Source organism: Podarcis muralis, chromosome 8 (genome assembly GCF_964188315.1).
Source record: "Podarcis muralis chromosome 8, rPodMur119.hap1.1, whole genome shotgun sequence".
NCBI classification, from domain to species: domain Eukaryota; kingdom Metazoa; phylum Chordata; class Lepidosauria; order Squamata; family Lacertidae; genus Podarcis; species Podarcis muralis.
In genome coordinates, this window is record NC_135662.1 from 55,229,964 (window position 1) to 55,252,755 (window position 22,792).

Genomic DNA, 22,792 nt, shown 5'->3' on the forward strand with positions numbered 1-22,792 from the left:
CCGGAGTCGTGGAAAGAAGCTTTCATCACATTGATTCCAAAAGTGGAAACTGAAAAGACTCAACTTAAGAACTACCGTCCCATCTCACTCCTAAATGTGGATTACAAAATTTTTGCAGATATTCTGGCAAGTAGACTTTAAAAAGTTTTGAATGAAGTAATTCACAAAGACCAGGCCGGCTTTCTCCCTGGTAGGCACTTGTTTGATAACACTAGGAACATTATTGATATTTTGGAACTTTTACAAACAAATATCAACACGAGAGCAGTGTTAATTTTCATTGATGCGGAGAAGGCCTTTGACAACATTTCTTGGATGTTTATGAAGAAGAACTTGGAAGGGATGGGAGTGGGACGGGGGTTTGAAAATGGTATAGAAGCAATTTATTCAGAGCAAAAAGCCAAATTGATAGTGAACAATGTGGTGACAGAGGAGTTCAAAATTGAAAAAGGGACACGACAGGGGTGCCCACTATCCCCTCTTTTATTTATTTCAGTACTGGAGGTCCTTCTGAACATGATTAGGGAGGACCGGTTGGTGCAAGGTATACAGGTCGGAGTGAAACAATATAAACTGAAAGCATTTGCAGATGACTTGGTTTTAACATTACAGGAGCCAGTATCTAGTACAAAAAGAGTTCTAGAACTGATTCATGAATTTGGTCGGGTGGCAGGATTTAAGCTGAACAAGCAAAAGACCAAGGTTTTGGCTAAAAATTTGACACACACAGAAACAGATGGGTTCCAGAAAGAAACAGAACTAAGTGTTGTTAAAAAAGTGAAATACCTAGGGGTTCATTTGACTGTTAAAAATTTGAATTTATTCAAGGACAATTACGAAAAATGTTGGTCGGAAATTAAGAAGGATTTGGAAATTTGGTCAAGATTGAAACTTTCCTTGTTGGGCAGAATTGCAGCTATAAAGATGAATGTATTGCCGAAAATGTTATTTTTGTTTCAGGCCCTACAGATCGTGGACAGAGTGGAATGTTTTGGAAAGTGGCAGAAGGATATATCTAAGTTTGTCTGGCAGGGCAAAAAGCCCCGAATAAAGTTTAAAATACTAACTGATTCGAAAGAAAGAGGGGGGTTTGCCCTGCCGGACTTGAGGTTGTACTATGAATCTGCAGCCTTCTGCTGGTTGAAGGATTGGTTTTTGCTGGAGAACACTGATGTCCTGGATCTGGAAGGGTTTGATAATGCTTTTGGTTGGCATGCATATTTGTGGTACGACGAGGTTAAAGCTCATAAACTTTTTAAAAACCATATTGTCAGAAGAGCAATTTTTGCGGTCTGGTCAAAATATAAAGACTTATTGGAGGGCAAGACCCCGAGGTGGCTATCACCGGTAGAGGCCAAGGCTAGAAAAAGACCCAATATGGAGGCCTACTGGCCAAAATATTGGGAAATAATTGAAAAAACTGGAGACAATTGGAGGCTGCAGAGCCAAGACAAGTTAAAAGATAAGGTGCGGGACTGGCTACACTATGCTCAAATTCAAGAGGTGTTTAAAATAGATAAAAAAGTTGGTTTCCAAGTGGAAAAATCGAAATTAGAGACAGAATTGTTAGAACCAAAAACTAAGACATTATCGAAAATGTATAATTTGCTGCTTAAGTGGAATACACAGGATGAGACAGTCAAATCTGCCATGATAAAATGGGCACAGGATATTGGACACAACATTATGTTTGAAGACTGGGAAAGGTTATGGAACACCGGTATGAAGTGTACGGCATGTAATGCCTTGAAAGAAAACATTATGAAAATGATATACCGGTGGTACATGACCCCAGTCAAGTTAGCTAAGATATACCATCTGTCTGATAATAAATGTTGGAAATGTAAGGAGGCAGAAGGGACATTCTTTCACCTTTGGTGGACCTGCCCAAAAGTGAAGGCCTACCGGGAAATGATTCACAATGAGTTAAAAAAGGTATTTAGGTATACCTTCCCTAAGAAACCAGAGGCCTTCCTATTGGGCATGGTGGACCAGAGGGTGTTAAAGAAGGACAGAACTTTGTTTATGTATGCTACCACAGCAGCAAGAATTCTTCTTGCAAAGCATTGGAAGACTCAAGATCTACCCACGTTGGAGGAGTGGCAGACGCAGTTGATGGACTATATGCAACTGGCTGAAATGACTGGCAGAATACGAGATCTGGGAGAGGAAACAATGGAAGAGGACTGGAAAAAATTTAAGGACTATTTGCAAAAACATTATAAGTTGTATGAATGTTAAGAAATATGCACGATTAGGAAACTTTTGCTTTAGCAACTTGATTAGGTAAACTGAAAATTAAGACAAGAAAAAAGAGGTGGTAATATGAATCAACTTTATTATGTTAATTTTAAATGTACAAAGTTTAGGATATGAGATTGTGAATTCGGAAACATAATAACTGAAAGATACAGTAAGTTAAGAAACAAGGTAACAAATTGCTGAAACTTTTATTGCAAAGAATGCAGGGTCTGGAGGATGTGGGGAAGTCCACCTGGAATATTGAAAAAACTATTGAAAGTTGGACAGAAATAACCTTTTTTTGTTTTTTATTACTTCTTTTTGTATTTGTTTCTTGCACTTTCTTATTGTTATCTTGTGTTTATGAACCTAAGAAAAGAAACTCAATAAAAAATATTTTTTTTAAAAAAAATAAAAAACCACAGAGACTATCTCTTCTTAGGTGGAAACAATCACCCCATTTCCATTACTAGTAATTGACTAGGTAGGGAACATATCAGGCAATCAAAAATCTAGAGTATTGTTATGTAATAATCTCCATGTGTTCGATTTTAGGATTTTCAGTTTGTATAGGTACATTTTCATTCCTCCTTGTTGCCCATCTCCACTTCTCCACTTTGCCCGCCTATACACCTGACATTCAGGCTTACCACCGCCATGCCCTCCTGAGCCATATGCTTGTAGTTTCGATTAATCTTTCTCAGATAGATAAAATGACAAGTTTCTATTATCTTCTCATTTATGATGGCTCTCATTCTCTGCAAAACTTTGATCTTTGGATCGATTCTTTTAAGCTCCTACTTGATCTTTCTATCAGGGCATCTTTTGTCAGTTCTAATTCTGTACTTTCAGCTGAATTTCTTTAAAGTGTTGATGGATTTCATTCTCTGCATGTCTGTATAAATGCAAGCGTAAACCTGTTGTGGTCTGCCACACATGCTTGGATGGTGCTCGAAACTCTACCTACCTCTACATTCAAGACTTCCAGTGGTGGTTTTTCCTCCTGTCTTAAATTCTTGATGGTAAGATTTTTCCATCCCAGCTGACCATTTGCCACTCTTCCAATAGTGCCATCCCCAACAGCTTGTAATCTTTGCACCAAAAATGGTCTCTTGCTTCATATCCATAATTGTCGCTGTCCAGAACTTTGGGGTTTGCCACAATATGCATATAGCTCATTGTTGTTTTTGTTATTTCCTGAAAGTAACTATTATATAAGAAGCACCTCAACGTGTCCTTTTCATATACTGTAGTTTCCAAGTATAGTAGGGTTTAGATCAGAAGGCAGGATGGAAAACCTTATTTTCTCAGCTGAAAAGACTTGTTGCTAGGGAGCTCCCTTTCTAATGTGGGGGTAAGAACCCCAAAGTCAAAGGGACATTTTCTGAGATGGGCAATATAACCTTTCTTTTACCAAGACGCAGACATTGGAATGAGTACACAAGCAAAGCATTCCCTCCTCCTCTTCAGTGTTACCTCTGATTTGAGAAGGCTAACTAGTTTTCTTTGAGCATCCATTATTTACATTGATGAGGCTTGACTGGCTGCCCTTTCTTATTGAGAAGCCAAAATGAGCCTTATGGATATGGCTCTGATCTATATTCCAGGAAAGATGGGTGAGTGAACAGGGGATGTAGCCTCATATATTTAAATGTTTCAAATCACAACAATTAGACACTCAGGAGCTATGGTTTTCCATTTCTACCCCGATAGAAGAAACCACCTGAAAGTGCCACATTCCCACACCCTTTTATGTATCCAAGCCCATCTGGCAGAAACATTGCTAATCCAAAACCTAAACTATGACTGACTGCTGAGCTGACTCCCTCAGCCACACTCCTTAATTTCGAGAAAGTCAGAAAAATACAGTGATGACAACATCAGATGGCATTTCTGTTTATGTGTTAACGCTTTCAGTCATGTTTATATTAGGCAAGGTACAAACCATCAGCTGCTTCTTCCTCAGTAACAGTTTCAGCGGTTGTATTTGGGAGTATTTGATCAATGGATTTCAGCCACAAAAAGATGGCCTCTCAGTTTTACCCACAAAGCAGCTTGAACCTTCTGTTTATGACAGAACTAGGTATGTCACTCAGAACAACTCACTGCATCTGCACAGCCCATTCCAGTGATTCTGTACTGCATTGTAACTCAGTGACATGTCAGCTCTATGTCACATGATGTAACTAAGCTGGAAGCATTCTTTTAAGGGAGTCCTGTTACCTGGTGTGATTGTGCTATTGGAGGGATCTGTGCACCTTCAGGGGGTTCTGCTGGCTTTGGGTTGTGTCACATCATCCCTGGTTTTGAAGTTACAGAACTTCGTGCAATATTTATTTCTCCTTTTTGCTACCCTTGAATGACAGCAACAAGAGTTTATTCTTTACCAATTGTGTGAGCTTTACAATTCAACTCATAGCTTTTTCTGCCCCCCCCCCCAACCCTACCCTTTAGAAGATACTAAAGTTTACTATGCTGGTAACCAGCATATAAAATACTTCTATCGTTTCTCTTAGCTGTGCTCTACATTTGCTGAGCTTTGAGCTTTGGAAAGTCAGGGCCAAAGCAGAAGACTGAAAAGCAAAGAGAATGAAAAGTACCCTAATCCAAATTCCTGATGGATGTAAATTAGTATCACTCCACTGGGCTGAGCACACTACTCTATTTAATAAACAGAGGGACACTTTTGTCTTTCTGCCAAATAGCATTTTAACAGGCTAATGAACCCAAATAGATAGATAACTAATCAATGTATATAATTTATTAACAAGGTAAGGGTTTTTCCATTCCTTGCTTGGAAAATATCCTACTTACATCTCAGGGGGAATGCAGGTCTCTTTTAGCAGAAGTGCTGATATTAGGGTAATACATCAGCACAGGAAGTCACTAAGAAGTCACGAAGCCATCATGTACCTGTGTTGGGCTAATTAGGGTCATTTGTGCCCTCCACCTTGGCAGGGATTTGCTACTGATTTCTATGGGAGTTCTGTACATAAAAGATTTTGCATGGATAATTGATTCCCCCTTATTTCCTGATTTATTCATTTTTGAAGGAAAGGCCCAAACAAAATGTATCTTCAAGTGGTATGTATTTGGAAGATGACTAGGAATTCATTGCAGTGTCTGAGCCATAGACTCTAAGGAATTGTGTTAGCATACAATTCCAACTTTAAAATTCTCTGTATTTGTCTGTCAAGGTCAGCAGTGTAATTCCCCTTTTAGTGGTCTGATGACAGTCAATGAATGTTACGGAACCACTGTTGGAGAGGATGGACATATGACTGACTTTCCAAATGTTCAGATGAAGTGTTAGGACTGTCACAGAGAGTGAAAGAGAAAGCTGGAAAGCTCACATCTTCTTTGTTATGACCAACTCACTGAATGTTGAATGTTCAAGCTCTTAGTGTTCATGAGAATCTTCAGAAAGAACTTCTTCATTGGCCTGTTGGGAATTATAATACTAAAAAGAAGTTCAGCTATTGTGACATAACAGGAGCAGCTGCCCTCAACAAACTTGAGCACTGTGCTTTTGAACAGGGATGTGCCACCTGTGCCCTCAATGTAATTTCACGTAGGTTGGGAGAGCACAGAAGGTGGATGCAAGGGGGAAATGGGGGACAGAGTCGAAATGGACATGAGGATGAGAGAGGGGAAGCTGTCTGCAAGCAATCAGTTCTAGTCTCTATAGCTCCCTCAGCAAGAGGAAAGAGAACGGGTGGTGGAAATAGGAGAGAGAGGGAAATAGAAGGGGTAGCATAAAGAGAGGAAAGGGGGTGGCCCCACTCATATTTTGGCTCCTCCAAACCACTGCCAGCATGCAGACCAACTATAGATCACCCCCCAAGGAATGCAACTGACAAAGGGCTCCCCACACTAGCAGTTAGCAGTACATATTCAACTGTTTGGTTTCTGTTATTGAGAAGCAATTTCAATTTTAGTATTATAATTCCAACATAGAAAAAGTGTGTGTGTGTGTGTGTGTGTGTGTGTGTGTGTGTGTGTGAGAGAGAGAGAGAGAGAGAGAGAGAGAGAGAGAGAGAGAGAGTGTTCTGAGTTGAGGGAGATGAACCTTTGATGGACAAAGAAAATTTTTTGGCAAGGGAAGCAAAACTAAAAATCTTTGGTGTTTTGCTGTTGTTTGAGGGATGTTATCAGATCCAGATTTGTTCTTAGTGGTATGAGAGAGTGCATTATATCAATATAGGTACTTTATACAAATTGTGCATTACTTAAGCAAATATGCATGGCAGGGGATCTGTAGATGTAACATGCACACCCCAATACTCTTTAAAAAGTAAAACAGCTCTTATGCAACCCCAAATATCAGGCTGCATTGGGTTCTTGTGTGTTTGTGTGTGTGTGTGTGTGTGTTTTAATTAACAGTGTGGCTGTTTATGTGGACTACCAGTCCTAAGAAGTATGTTTTATGTGCCACATAATGTAGATCCTGAACCTGTCGTTTCAGACACAATTCAATAAAATGAACACAGGGAGAGAAAGGGGGCAGGGTTGATTAAAGGTTAGATCGATAAGATCGCATGCTTTTCATTGGCAAAGTATGTCTTCAGAAGTGTAAATTCTAACTCTTATCAAGGTTTTAATGTTACCCCTTCACCCTTAATTTTACTCCAGTGCAATGTTAAATCAAGTCAACATGAAAATAGTGGAGGAAAGGTTTTAAGCAAAATGGAGTACAAGTTATTGTTAAGCACACTGTGCAACCTCTTCTGCTCATGGAAATACCCATAACCACAACTCTTCCTCTAAAGATGACCAGAAATGGAAAGGGGTTATAGGGCACCTTAGTCCTTTTCAGGCATTCATCTTCTAGGTAACATCAGTATACAAGAGTAGGGATGAGGGCATTAGCTCTACCTGCCATTGCCTCCTGCAAATTGGAGGGATAAAATCTACAATGGGGAGCCTGCTGTATTCATGTATGTAAGCTTTTGTAGTGATGCATATAAGGAATGAAGTCAGACAAGAGGCATTTCTTACATTCTTGAGCTCAAAGGTAGTAATGGTGACCTTTCAGCTTGAGATCCCATAATCTCCAACACTTAGCCCACAGGGTTGATGGTCCACATCCAGAAGAACTCATGCCCCCAAGCTTGGGAGCCAGTGTGGTGTAGTGGTTAAGAGCGGTTGTCTCGTAATCTGGGGAACCGGGTTCACGTCTCCACTCCTCCACATGCAGCTGCAGGGTGACCTTGGGCTAGTCACACTTCTTTGAAGTCTCTCAGCCCCACTCACCTCACAGAGTGTTTGTTGTGGGGGAGGAAGGGAAAGGAGAATGTTAGCCGCTTTGAGACTCCTTAAAGGGAGTGAAAGGCGGGATATCAAATCCAAACTCTTTTTCTTCTTCTTCTTATGTTCTTCTCCTTTTTATACACTTCTTAAACCTTGGATTTTTTATTTATTTATTTATTTATACCCCGCCCATCTGGCTGGGCCTCCCCAGCCACTCTGGGCGGCTTCCATAAAAACCACAAATACAGTAAAATATCACACGTTAAAAACTTCCCTGAACAGGGCTGCCTTAAGATGTCTTCTGAATGTCAGGTAATTGTTTATCGCTTTGACATCTGCTGGAAGGGCGTTCCACAGGGCGGGCGCCACTACCGAGAAGGCCCTCTGCCTGGTTCCCTGTAGCTTTGCTTCTCGCAATGAGGGAACCGCCAGAAGGCCCTCGGCGCTGGACCTCAGCATCCGGGCAGAATGATGGGGGTGGAGACGTTCCTTCAGGTATACTGGACCGAGGCCGTTTAGGGCTTTAAAGGTCAGCACCAACACTTTGAATTGTGCTCGGAAACGTACTGGGATTCCATATATGGTGTTCTACCTCAAATCCATTATCCCACTGGCTCTTCAACAGTCCCCCCCCAGTCACAGGTGATTTTGGCCAACTCCCTAGAGGTCAGGTGCATAGACTCTCCCTGAGTAAAATGTTCTAGCACTACTTTCTGATTCTCTCTCACACAGTGGCGGGCCCGACAACCTACTGAGCCCTTCCCCAAGATCATTCTGCCCCCATTCTACACTCCCCCTGGGCTCTACCAGCACCTTTCCTTATGATAGCCCCAAACAACAGCTGGAGGTTGCACCTGCCTGTTATTTGTATGCACAAGGCCCAAATGGTCCTCAAAATTCTGATGCAAATGTAAAGTGATAAACTACAGAGTCCTCCTAAAACTCACAGCTCTTGCACATGGCATTTATTTAGACTTTGTAACTCAGATCCTCCAGTTTGAATCACATTATAATGTACCCCCATCTTTCCTTCTTCTATCTTAGGGCCCCGGGGAGGCTGGGTTGATATTAAGGGCAGTTAGTGATGAAACATAGGCTATGTCTTGAAGAGCAGAGTCACAACAAGGCAACTCTGATAATCCAGTCAAATCCCAATAAAGACAGCAGGGTGGGAGGCATTGTCAGCACCTTGGAGAGTTCACAGCAGTTATCAGTAGATTTCAGTCATGGAAAGTTGTCACCTGGGTAGCAGGATGATGCTCTCTGGGGCCTTCTGGTTGGCCTGAACTTCCTATTAGCCCCACCCCTTCTGAGGAGCACTCTGACTGTGTGTGTGTGTGTGTGTGTGTGTGTGTGTGTGTGTGTTTGTTTGGAAAGGCCATCACCCTATTCTGTAACTGTTGTCTCCTGTCATGGGGAGGTGGTTAGCAATGAATTGGACGGGGGTCATCTAAGCTGGAAGTGATGGATTCCCTCTCCCTCCACGTTTGCCTCTCAACCCCATGGAGGACAGTGGCTAGTCACCATTCCACTGAGGTATTTCCTCAAAAGTTCTTTAACTGACAAGGATCATAATAAGACAATATTTGTGTAGCCAGTAGCTTTTGTCTTTCTGACAAGTTCCTCAGTAGCTTCATTGATCGTCTACAGTAGCAGCTGGCTGGGTGGTTTTTCAAGGTGCTAAAAAATTGGTCTCACAGATATCTTAATGGGGGCAGGACTTTATTGGAGTTGCTAGTGATGTCACCCAGGGGACGCCATTGCTCCTTCACTTGCCGTTACACATTACCGATCTCTGCTTAGCAGCATTTTAGGAAATAAGACTGTATCAGTCCAAATAGAAAGATGGGTCTAAACATGACACAGCTAGAGAGAGTTGCTCACAAGGAAAAGTCTATGCAAAATAAATGTATTATATTGGGAAGAGTATTCCTAAATTAGCCTTATGGGTTGGTACTACAAGCATGGTGTAAGTCACACAGAAATAAAGGGAGTTCCCAGGCAGCACTTGGCTCCTCCCCAATACTTATATAAGCATCAGGAAAAATCTTGAGCAAGTCTTCCCAACTGGCTGCTCTAGTGTCTGCACACAGAGCAAGATATTGGCTGTGAAATATTTTATTGGTTTTCTTTATAAATGTAAATATTATGCCTTCAATCATAAAAGCTTCCAGGGCAGTTTGCCTGGAATCAGCACTCAAAGACAATATCCATTAAAATATAATGCACTTCGCCCAAAGATGCCATGAGTGGACTTCAGCTTGTGGAAAGAGCACCCTTAGCACCTGCGGTCCAAAGGGAAGGTCACCTTTTTTTGCAGCAGCCCTTCCTTCCTTCCTGAAAATATCTTCTAGAGGGCAAGGGACACTGCTGAACAGTGTGAGAGGTAGCATGGGGGAGGGTGGCTGCAGAAAGGAGGGGGGTTGGCCAAAACTGCTTCCTTCCACTAGCAGAAGCCTTCACTGTATCAAATGACATTCCATCCATGGAAGGATTCCTTTCATAAATCAGAATGTACTTTGGGATTCAATCCAATATCTAATAATTGTGAGTTAGTTCTCTAGGAGATGGTAGAGATTTCTAGCAATATAACATTAAAACATAAGAAGAGCCTGCTAGATTAATGCCCCATCTAGTCCAGCATCCTGTTCTCATGTTGGCCACACAGATGCCTTTGTGAAACTCTCAAGGAGGACCTGAGTACAAGAGCAAACCACTCCTCCTGTGGTTTCCAAAAACTGGTAGTCAGAAGTATTACTGCCTCCAGTCTTGGAGGAAAAAAATAGCCATTGCGCCTAGTAGCCAAGTATGTTTTGTTCACATAAACTTTAGAGTATAAATCTTTTATTAGCCAGATATAAGGCATGGGGCAAAAGATTTGTTGACCTGGGTAAAATAAAGCAACACACAGCTTACTGTATATGCACTGAGGTGACCATGAGAATTATTCTGCTTCTGATTTTTTTCTGTGGGTTTGAGGCTGCACCTTATAATGTTCCTGATGAGAGTTGTTAAGTGGCTTTTCAGATTGTGACTCTCTTTTGCTCCAGGAAGACCAGCTTTGTGAAACCCTTGACCTTAGTGATTTAAATCTTTATGCTCCTACTATGTTGGAAGACAGTAGGCACTCACCTCTGTAATGAATGTCAAAAAATGTTGGTTTCTTTCATTGAAAATCATCGGAAAATTTCATTGAAAATCATCGGAAAATTGAACAGCCCCAAAATGATATAATTAATGCATAAAATATACAACTGGTCACATCTCAGATGGAAGGTGGAATAAAAAAAATATCCAATAGACGGGGAAAAAATCCCCCCACATTTCAATCAGACAGTCAGTAATCACTGTCTCTAAACCTAAATGGCTCTTTGGCTGCACAGTCACTCTTAATTTTCAGAACAGTCCTTCTGCTATGGCCCGATGAGCCACTGAGGTGGATTTTCTCCTACAGCCGCACATGGTCTGTTTTCTATCTCAAGCCTTTTCTATTGATATCCTCTGTGACCTTGAAGAAATGATTCATTCCCTTTGTGTGAAAGAGGGTTTGACAGTAGGACCAGCCACCGAAGACAAAATCTATAGATGACAAGACCAGGAATGATCAGAGGGTACCATCATGCGCTCTTGTTACTCAGTCCTTTAAAGCCTGAAAATGGATGACTTCACTGACCCAGAAACATCTCCTAATTTCTCCTAATTATCTGAAAGTATCTCTTGCTAGACAGAATGCTGGGCTAAATAAAACAATTGAAGCTGTAATCCTATGGCCATTTACCTGGGAATAGGTCCCCCTGCATTAAATGGGACTTACCTCTGAGCAGAGAAGGGACTATTGCACCCATGTCCTCTTTATGGCGTTTCTGTAGGTATCTGGTTGATCACTGCAAGATGCTTGAGTAGAGGCACTTGGGCTCCTTTAACAGACTTCGTTTTTCCAAACTACAATGCTTCTTTTGCTCCCAGCTGACTCTGTGTAATACTACATTATTTGGATAGATGTTCCGTCAATGAAGTATCACAAAATTCCCTGCACTTTGCCAAAATCAAACAGGCATGTGGGACCTATAGAATTATCCAGTTTGTCATAAACTGATGCTTCATTTATGGTCAATCCTTAGGCATCAGGTTCACCTTTTGCAGGCCTGGCTGAGCTCACTGTGGATCATGAGGCTGTTGCACGAAGGACACTGAAATGGACCACTTCCTTGTCCATCTTTCAAGAACAGTCTGGGCATTTTGACAGCAGCTGTTTTCATCTGAGATTCTCAAAGCAATTTACACCCCATGATTAAATCTCACAGACCATGTTACTAAAGTTCCTAAAGGCACTATGATATATCCTAAGGCAAAGAATGTGGAAAAAATAATTAAGGGGGGGGGGAGTCGTGTCTTCCAATCTTCTCCCTTAACCAATAGGTTGAATTAAAAGCTCCATCAATGCTTCAAGGACTTCAGAAGGGTAAAGAATGATAAAGTAATTCAAGAAAAAAATCGAGATGAATTTAGCTCTGTAGTATTCACAATATAGCTCTTGACTCCATAATGGAAACCATGGATCTAGCCTGATATTCTTTTCCCATATCTTCCCAGACCAGGAGCCTGGAATACCTAAGAAATAAAAGAATCCCCCATGTCCTGTAACAATCTTAAAGGGGGCTTAAGCACACTCTGTTTACTGTCATTTTCAATGCGGCCTAGTCATAACCAATGTTAGTTGGACTGGAGCCAATAGGTAGGTGCTAAGTGTGTGTGCACTGATAATATCTGAACCTGTGTATCTTCTGGAATCATTCTGACCCATTTCTGCTTGGCCAGCCTTTTAGCAACTGGGATGGAGCAGTTACCAAGGCAGTTTAGTTGATATTTTCATTTTGCCACAACATTTTGGTGGCTGTGGTTGAGTTGCCTTAAACGAAGGCTTGCTAGCATTTATATATACCCTTACTTTAGAGCCTGCCTTTAGCCTTCAAGGCAGAGTAGACACACACACACACACACACACACACACACACACACACACACACAATCTTACCTGATAGAGAAATAAATAAATAAATAAATAAATAATAAATATAAACATCACCTTTGAGCCACTGATTGTATCTGAATGAGTGAGCATGCTCAGTTTTATTCTGAGATGCTTTGCGCCATCTGCTGACATTCCGGTGTAATTGGGAGATGCTGGAGCCTGAATTACTGCCCAGCTTGATTGTGACTTGAGGCGTTTCCTCATACTTTATATTGCCACTCTAAGTATGGGTTCCCTACTGTGTCAAGCAATTCTGCTGCACTAGACCCATAATAAAGATTTTTTAAATGTGAAAATTAGTCTTTGGTGAATAGGAATTATTTTCCTAGCTGCTGGAGACACTCAGGTAAAAGGCAGTGACATTCACATGAGTGGGTCATTGTGTTATTGTTAACACTCAGCTATTATTGCTGCACACGCAGCAGTCGGCACAGATGTTACCCACTTTTTATCATTTAAGAACAAAGAGGTAATTATATTTAACCTTTTTCTCCCCAAGAAGTCTAAACAATAAAATGTCACAATAAAGTGCTCAACAGTTAGCGATATAAATATTTATTTAAGCAGCAGCCATAATTCACTGAATGCGAACAGGGGTGCTGCCTAATTCAAAAGCCGACTTGAGCCACTGTCAAACAACATCATTCGAGAGGCTGTTCACTCTCGCAAATTAGGGCTGAAGTGCGGTGAGTTTAACGGAAGGAGATTCCCAAAGGGCTACTTCTCGTGGCATTTGGTAAGACGTGGTTACATTCTCGGAAAGCGCACCAAGTTGTGAAGATAAACAAAAACTTAATGCCCGAATTACATTACATATCCATTTGCCTTGTTATTTTGTGTCCATCATCAAGATGGAGACATATATGTTACCTATTCCAATACCTGTGTTTTGTAAAGATACAGATGTATCTCCCAATATCATACCTGCGTCATCCAAATTAATGACAGTTTCCCTATCAAACCTTATGACAAATACACACATGGCAACTTTGTTCCTGGCTGTTGTTTTGGCACTCCAAACCAGACAATGCCACACATCAAGAGTTCTTCCCTTGAATGTGTTTATCTCCCTATTCTTCAAGCTGGGGTCAAATCCATAGAAGTAGCTGCTACTTTTACTGCATTTGACACCTCTCAGCTAGTTGGCAGTTGCCACTATGGATTGATGAATATGCCAATTTTGGTTTCTCTTGGTTTCTCATTTTTCCAGGCCTAAATTACGTTCTTCACATTAGTTTGTGATTTAAAAATTTTAAAAAAACAAAACCCTGAAAATTCTTCAGCATTTTAGTGCAAATTTCTCCTAATATACACACCTGTGTCTACAATTTTACCTCATAGTCAAATTCTTTCAAAACAATTTCTCTAATATAATGTGTTTTGTATGCTATTTTCACTGACATATGCATTTTATAAGTACAACTTACCCTAATATATGCAGTTTTGTGCACATTTATTGGCTGGGGAACTTCATTCCAAAATTCAGAGAAGTGCAAATTTTGAAGGGTGATTGCACTTTGATCTTCAGAGTGTTCTGGAAAGTGGAAATAGGAACTGAATCCAATTTCTCCCCATCCCTCCCCTGCAATCTAGGCAGAGTGCTTTGATATGTGCAGTTCAACATCTACCAAAGGGCCATAAAAGGCAGGGGCAGTGAATGGAAACCACATAGAAATGGAGGCATGAGCCAGTTGCTTTCTGTCCACTTGGCAACTCTATTGTGATTTTATTGTCAGTCATGGATTGAACCTCACTTCAGGAAACAAAGAACAAGCAAGTGTCAGGGGAGGGGAGGAAGTCCCAGGACTCTCTTTGAAGCACATTCTCTGATCAGCACAGAGGAAAATGGCTAAAGCCATGCTTTGATATGGCAACGAAACAGGTAAGAGAAAACTCCAGCAGTGAAAACCTGGGGATTTGTGCAATTTAAAATTGTTTTTAGCTTTGTTTTATCTCCACAAGAAGAGGTCCTTACATTTGTGGTGAATGAGACAGGAAAGGGGAAGTAGAAAAGCACTGGAGTCCTGTATTTTGTTTTGCTTCTAACGTTATTTAACTTCTTCGTTCTGAATTTCCTCTTCAAACTTTTCAGTCTGATTTCCAGCGTCTTGTGAATGCCAACAGTCAACAAGGTGAAGGGGAACTTGTATCACATTCTGTCAGTACTGTCGATCTCAGATAGAATCCCTGAATTCGTGCAATGAAAAGCAGGCTTCAGGAAGAAGGCTTTACACCATATGAAACCATTTACAGGTAGGATTAAAACAAAATCAAGATGGAGCTGAGGAGGCAGAGAGTGATTGCCTTGTTTCCAGAAACTAGTAAGAGATGAGAACTTGAAATATTGGCAGCAAATACCCACTTTTGGTTAGATGTTTCAGTTAAGTGCAAACAAAGTAGATGGAAATCATTTCCATATTTTCAAAGGTCAAAGGATAACCTGTTAAATTAGGTTAAATGGGCACTCACTACAGTTCCCAGTCATTTGCAGGAATAGTGTGCAGGATCTGGTGAGTTTCACAGAGGAATTCCTGCCTGTATGCCTTCATACTGCTGCCACAAAATTGGCTTTGCCAACAACCTTCTGATGTCTTTAAAACTACAGTGGGCAAAGCCTTTCCTCTTTTCTAAGTATGATAGACTTGCAACTCAATCTGACAAGTATGTACCCAGAATGTACTCAGTCTATTTCCATTCTATGTCATCTTTGCAGGTGTTGACCCAGACATCCATCCAATTTTGGTATGAATCTGTGACTTTACCTCAAGTCTGCATGAAAAATTGCATTTATTTATTTAGTTGCTTAGAATAGTTTATATTCTGTCCCTCAGCACAAGTGATCCAAGGGCAGATCCTAACAATGTAAAATACAGTGTAACTATATATATGTGTGTGTGTGTGTGTGTGTGTGTGTGTGTGTGGTTTACAAAAGTATGTGCAATGTCTCTTTTTTCAAGTTACATTTTCTACAGGTCAGTTTCATTTGTTGAGACATTAATGTTACATTAGGAAGAAAGAGGGGAAAGAGGTGGAGGGGTCATGGTGAGTGGGGCTGGGGTCGGGTGACAATGTTTCTATTTTACTTAATGTATGTGTTTTACATTTTACATTTTACTTAATGTATGTTGTATCAGTGTCGCTTGTGCGGGTTCTCTTCTCTATTCGTTTGTGTTCCTTTGATGATGAGAGAGGTTGGGGTTGGCGTAGGGTGTAGTTGTTTGTTTGTGATTGGCTGTGGTGGACTTTGCTTTCATGTGTGAGTGGGGTGGGTGGGTGTTTTTGAATCAGGTTAGCCATATTGATTCGTATGCTGTTGGTGGATTCTTGTCGTTGTCTGATAAAAGGGAGCCATACTGGGGTGACGGTGTCTTCTTCCATATGTCCCCGTGTCAGTTTCAGCTTATTGGTTAGTTTTTCTAGTAAGGCTGCTTCCCATACTATTTGGTACCATTGGTCTTTGCTTATTCCTGACAGGTCTCTCCAGTGTCTGGCTATGATGTTTCTGGCTGCTGAGAGTAGGTGGGTTATGAGCTCTTTGTGATGTGAGTAGGCATGATTGTCTTGGAAGATGTTTAGTAGGGCCACTTCTGGGGTAACTTCTAATACTTGTTTAGTTATTTTGCATATTTCTCGCATGGTTGTTACCCAGACTAGTTGGAATTGGGGACACTCCCACCACATGTGGAGGTACATATTGTTAACAACTCCATCTGTCGTATTTTCCCCAGATATTGAAAAACCTATCCAGAAGTCTGGAGAAAGAGAACTACTTTCAGCCAATGCTATAAAACCTGCCACACTTCACCAGAGCCAAGGTCAGACCAGATGCTAGTGACTTTGCCCTTGAAGGGCATTGCAAACTTCACCACCTGAATGTGCTCTGCTGGGTGGCTAATCCAGTGATGACATGGAAGTAATCCTTACTAATCACCATCCCTACCACACGATAGGCATGATTTTGTGCTCTAACCTGTGCTCAGTCCCCTTCTTTGTGATCCTTGCACCACTTGCTCTAGCCATCACCTGGCTGGGTCATTCAACTGGAATGGTCTACAGTGCTAGAGAGGTCATGCAAGAACAACCATGTCAATGCACCTTTTCACACCACTAGAGCCTCAATAGGGGTGCCAGTCATGCCAGTGAGAAAATAATTTAAAATGTATTTTCTCACAAAAAAATGGATTCCTCCCCCCTCAAAATAAGAACATATAAATGTATTTTTTCTTAAAATAAACATTTTCAAATGCCTTTTGAGGTCCTTTCTTTCTAGCTGAGAACTGTCTCAGAACATTTGGAAAGTGTGAAAGCTGGTGGATAACTAAGTTCTGATCCATATGGGAAATGCAGCTGAGGTCAGTTCTTTTTGTAATTCATTATCACTGGATTCCTCAGACAGTCTGACCCAAAAGTATGCCCCATTTATTTCAACGAAATGTATGCCCAAATATGAAAGCTTAGGGAAGAAATCCTATGAACATAAGGTAAGTCCCACTGAAAAGTACACATTGATTTACATACTTAGGCCACAACTTCCATTCTCTGCTGGCAGGGCTTTGCAAAATGGTGGCGCTGCCGTCACAACAGACTGTATGGTGGGACAGCAGAAGGCCATGGGCAGGACAATGAGGCACATCATCAGCACCTGATGAAAATGAGACTAGCTTGGATCCAGTGTTCAGTGCTGTGGTGGAGAGGTACCACAGGGGAGCATAGTTTCAACACTATTTCCACACAGTTTCAATGAAAATGTTGGCAGGTGGGGGTGGGATGGAACAATACACATGTTAATCTTCAGATACCATAATGATGCCAGGTGACTGACAGGTAGGTTGTTTCACCTACCTGTCAAAATTGACCCATAAAGATGTAGCCCCCTAGACCAAGAAGGATCTGAAAAAAATGAGGAACATTTTCCCCCCCTTTTTTGCAGGCGTGGCTTTGGGAGCCATCATGATAAACTCCCACACCTTCAGAATTTATCACTGATTCATGGCAAGAAGGCTAAAGCCCTTTCAGAATTAAAATTCTCCTTTCAAATAAGATTGTTCACATTGCGTTCAATGACATACTCACATTCCCTGATCCCAATCTCTGAAAGGAATTGGGTTTTCTTTTCTAAAGTTTAGGGGCTTGTATAATCTCCTGGGTACCTGGCGCTCAAGTGCATTTTACAAAATGAAAGGAGAGCTTGCGTCACTTCACATATCTGATGGAGTCACTCACAATTTAATGCAAAACTGGCCTTGCCAATCAGACTCCCCAGGGTTTCCCAAAGTGCTTCTGAAGAGCAGTATGTTTTTGTCTTTTGCTGGAAACAGACGGGGCACTAAAGAGTAGTTATTTTTAAAAGATTCAGGTAAAAAGCTTGGCCATATAATACCCCTAATCTTTCACACTCATCCCAACTCCTCATTCCTCCTACATTTTACTATGCTGTCAATAAGCATAGTGTACTGTTCTCGCGTGACATAAAAAGATTATCTGAAAATTCCCCCCCTTGTTGTAGACAACTTGTTTGCCTAGCAATATAAATTTGAGAGAACAGTGCTATTTAAATGAAATGCCAAAAGACAAAATTCCACAATATATCTTTCTTCTTTCAAAAAATGCATTTTCTTTGTAGTTCAAGAGGCTCTGTGTGTGTGTTGTTTCCTAGTGAAATATGGGGAGACTGTTACTTCTTATCCAGATGCATTAAGGTACTTACTTGTTACATACCAAAGCCTGAAAGACATTAACACTCCTATAAGCCCCACTCCCTGCCACCACCTTCATTTACTTCACTATAATTGAGAGGACATCTCTCATTAGTCCCCATTATTAAAGTTCAAGTGTGCAAGTAGCTTGAGCTTCTGTGCTGCTTTTATTTGCTCAATTACATGTTCTTCCCTAGCGTTGCTTAGTGTTAGAATACCAGATCTGATGATCCACCAAAGACTATTGGGTATACATGTGATCATGACCCCTATTCTGGCTTCTGTTCCTCTGACATTCACACTCTCCAGAAATTTCCTCTGCCTAGTTAAGCAAATCTGGATAATCAATTATCCCTTAACAATTTTTTTATATATAAAAAAATGGTCTATGACCTCTTTCTTGTATATGTGATGCTTGCCATTAGCTTAATGTCATCCGATTAATTTCTTCTCGGTATATCCCTCTAAGGCTCAACAAGATGTCCTAGTTGTGGCCAACCCATCTTTCCAATGAAAACCTTCGCACTGTAACATGGGAATGATATCACTACAGATCTATTATTTCTCGGAACAAGATATTTCAATTTGCATAAAATATTCCGCATTGACAGGGTGCCAAGATGGAACACCTAATGACCATTCTTCACAATGATCTTGCAACAGCATTAAGAAAATTAGGAACTTCGGTGCTAGACTTAAGGAGATGCCTCCCACCATCCTTTCCCATATACCTCCCACCAGCTAATTTACAGCCTTGTGACTTTTTCTAAGCCCTGACATTGCACTGACCAGGATAATGGGCCAAAGGAAATTTCTTACATGATGTAATTTTGCTCACATTAAGCACCGTGGTTCATAGGTTGCCATATAAGGTCAACTGCAGATATTAAAACCCCTAAACTGAGAAAAGAGAAAATGACAATCTGAGTCCAAATTTAAATAGATTTCTGTAAGCCAACTAAGGAAAGAGCACCCCCTGTATCAACATGATACACCTTTATATGCATGGGCGAAAACATCTTCTTGTCCATTATCATGTTACTAGCTGTTTAACGTGAGGTTTATTTGACAGTACAATGAGCAAACAGGACTTCTATATATATTTAAAAAGAATGACTCCATTCCTTTTTTCTTTTGTAAAACAAAAGGAACTTTAAGGTTCTTCATCCCATGGGAAAAATGGGTAAATGTACATTTTGGACACAGATCAACACATTACAGTATGACACTAAGAAGAAATTAATTAAGTGAATGGTTTCACAAGCCTGTCATTTGTGTTTAATAAAGGTTATGGAGGGAAATGTTGGCAGGGCATGCTCATTCCCCTGATGTAGGATAACGAACACTTGCAAAGTACAAAACCCAAGGTCCCAGGAAGGAGGTCCTCCTTTTGCCCTGGATGAAGTTGTGCATTTTTTAAAAAAAGCAAAATCTTCTGATGCAGTTTTAATTTGAAGAAAAGTTGAGTAGCAGCAATTTTAAAAATGGATTTATTACCACAAATTTCACCTAAATCAAACACTTGAGGCAAATTTTGTTTTACTAAATTTGCTTTGGTCAGAGAGCATGATTAGCTACCTCCAACAATTCATGCAACTTTATGGAGTGATATTGCAGCCTGGGTTCATTTCTTCTTCTTCTCTTTATGATTGACTAGCTGGTTCCTTCTATGCTGGTCTTCTGATTGCTGTGTGTGTGTGTGTGTGTGTGTGTGTGTGTGTGTGTTATGAATTGTATATTTGTGGGAGATTTTCTGTGCTCTACCTGTTTTCCTGTAACCAAATGTATAGGAGTATATGCTCAGACTTTTTATTCTTTCCTCATCTTTCTTTCATATGGAAGGTTTTAATAAAACGTTCTTAAAAACCAAACATAATAATAAATGATTGGTTGAGTTGTATGAGAAACCTTGTTGGGATTTAAAGAGTTGAAATAGGTCTAGCAAAATTTCTCAGAAATCTCTGTTATTCAAGTCACTGCTAGTCAACTTGTTCTGTCCAAGAGATGATTTTTTTGATATTTAGCAGATCTTTTTCAGCCCAGGGGTCATCTTCCTTTGTGGACAAACCTCCAGGGGATGCATGCTACTGGTGGATGGTGTTTGAGAGGCAAAACGTAGGTGGGGCCAGAGGCAAAAGTAAGCAGAGCAACTCATGTGATGCAGCAGGCTGTGTTCCAGCCAGAGGTTTCCCACACACCTTTTCCCACCCAGGCAAGGAAGAGATATTATGATGGCAAAGGACACATTATTATGGTAAAGGCAAAGCCACTCATGGAGAATGTGGAGAAGGGCTGCTTATGGACATAGCCAGGGGAGAAGGGAGTATGGACTGGGAGAATTTAGAAGACCAGATACAACAGGAGTTAGAAAAGCTTCCACTCTCCCTTCATCTTCCTTGTAGGCCTCTTTTCTACAGGAATCATAAAGGTGCTGTTTTAGTTGGGTTCTCAACAAATTCATGGCGAGCATGATATCTACAGTTACTAGACAACTTGCTATTTTTGCCTTTGCATGCATGTTGGTTTTTCTCAGTTCCACCGTCCATGAACGACAAGCAGAATAATGAATGTAAGCGTGGGAAGTGGCGCCCACAGAAATCAGGTGCATCATATCGCACCATTTCTCATGACACCATGTAATATTACTTTGTGCAGGTTACACCATGTCACCAACCTTTTTGGCCCATTGCCACATTTGCAAACTATGGTAAATTGTCATGGGCACCTCCCCCCACCCACACCACAACCAAGCCCACTCTACCAATTATCTTGGTAACAATCAAATGCTTTTTTCCATGCCTAATTTCAGCAGGGAATACCTATGTGGATATATATCAACCCATGGGAGCCACATTGGTAACCCATGCCAAATGCAATGACCTCATTCTCCAGTTTTCTTTCTGGAGGGAGGCAGGGTGATGGGTGAGAAGATGGTAGATAAGCACAATAACTATATGGTTTGTGATGCTGGAGCATCAGAAATGGAACAAATACCATGTCTGAAAATTCCCTGAGTATATCTTGCTTTGCATTCACAAGTATATGCCAAGAGAATATGAAATTGGTGGCCACACATGGAGCAACCCAAATTAACTCCCCATCACACAGTGAGAAATATACTGACACAGACACCATTGCCATATTGAAATTACAAATCAATAAAATTAGACACTGATGATAACCAAGCTGTGATTTCCCAAATTGCTATTTGATGTCACGGAAACAAAGCAGATCATAGAAACATAACACAGAAAATATTTTATTTCTAAAGACATTTATTTAAGTATGAAGATATCCCTAATTTCCTCTTATATCAAGCTATAAGCGTGGTGTGCTTGTTGAACCTTTAGTTCTGCTTTAAATAAAATTAACATTCTAAATCACTCACTTTGCCTTCACTTTTGCAAACCTCAGAGGTAAATAAAGCCAGGTTTTAGAGATGCTTTCTCATTTCTGCACTCCAGAGAGAACTGGAAAGAACAGCTTCCTGAATTATACAAATATATATGTGCGAGTATGTTATGTTTTATTTTTATTGATCAGAATGCCTTGTGGCTGCAAAAATTGGGTTGATAAGTCTCTCCCCCTCCCCCAAGTTTGCATGCAAAACTGTCTGAGTGTTAACTGCTACTTTTTGAAAAACCTCTATATTATTATAGTACTTATAGCATCTCACTTGTATTCCTTTTCATTAGATGTAAGCTAAAGAAAGAACCTTAGCATCCTCCTTGGCCCAGCAATACCTTGCATTTATGATTTCCATTTTAAACTTGAATCCTGATTGCTATTCAGCATTGGCAAAAGAAGAGGAAAGGAGATATTTCAACCAAGGGGACTGACAGGAACAAGCAAGGAACACAGATGAAATAAGAACTTCCAACAGAAGGGAGGGAGGGTCATTGCCTCTGAAAAATCTGGACTGTTTGGTCATAATTGCCAGGCAATACATAGATATCATCCAACAGCCAGAAACATTTCCAATATTACATCACATCCACTGCTGCTGCCTGCCAGTGTGTTAGCAGTAAATCTGAAGGGCCAGGAATGTAAGTGGAGCTCGTCTATTGACAATGAGGTTCTGGCCTCTGTTCTGCAGCAGTAAATGCCCTTCTCACCAGAATTAAATGATCTGCTAAATATCAAAAATACTCTAGTGAGAGCAAAGGCTTTCCCCTTAATTTTCTAGGGGTAGACGGTTGGAGAATACTTAGACATGTTGAGAGGGTATAAATAAAACAGCGGAGAACTCTTGGAAGAGAAATGCATGGCTGGCAACACTCCAAGCCCTCAGCAGCCAGCCTCAGTTTGGAGGTAACACATGCTCCACACTCTTTTTAACCTTTATTTTGGACAGAGAAAACTTGATACAAGCCATAACAGTCATTCTGCCTGTGCTCCCCTTTGCAGGCTCTTTGCTCCTTTCCACAAATGTGGCATCAGGTTATGTTTCTGGTCACAAAGGATCTTTTTGAGGCAGATGCTAATGAGAGTAGCTGGGGTTTTTTGTTTGTTTTTTTAAAGGAAAACAGTGGGAAAAGTCCAGTGGAACCAGATCACGGAATTCACGATGTTC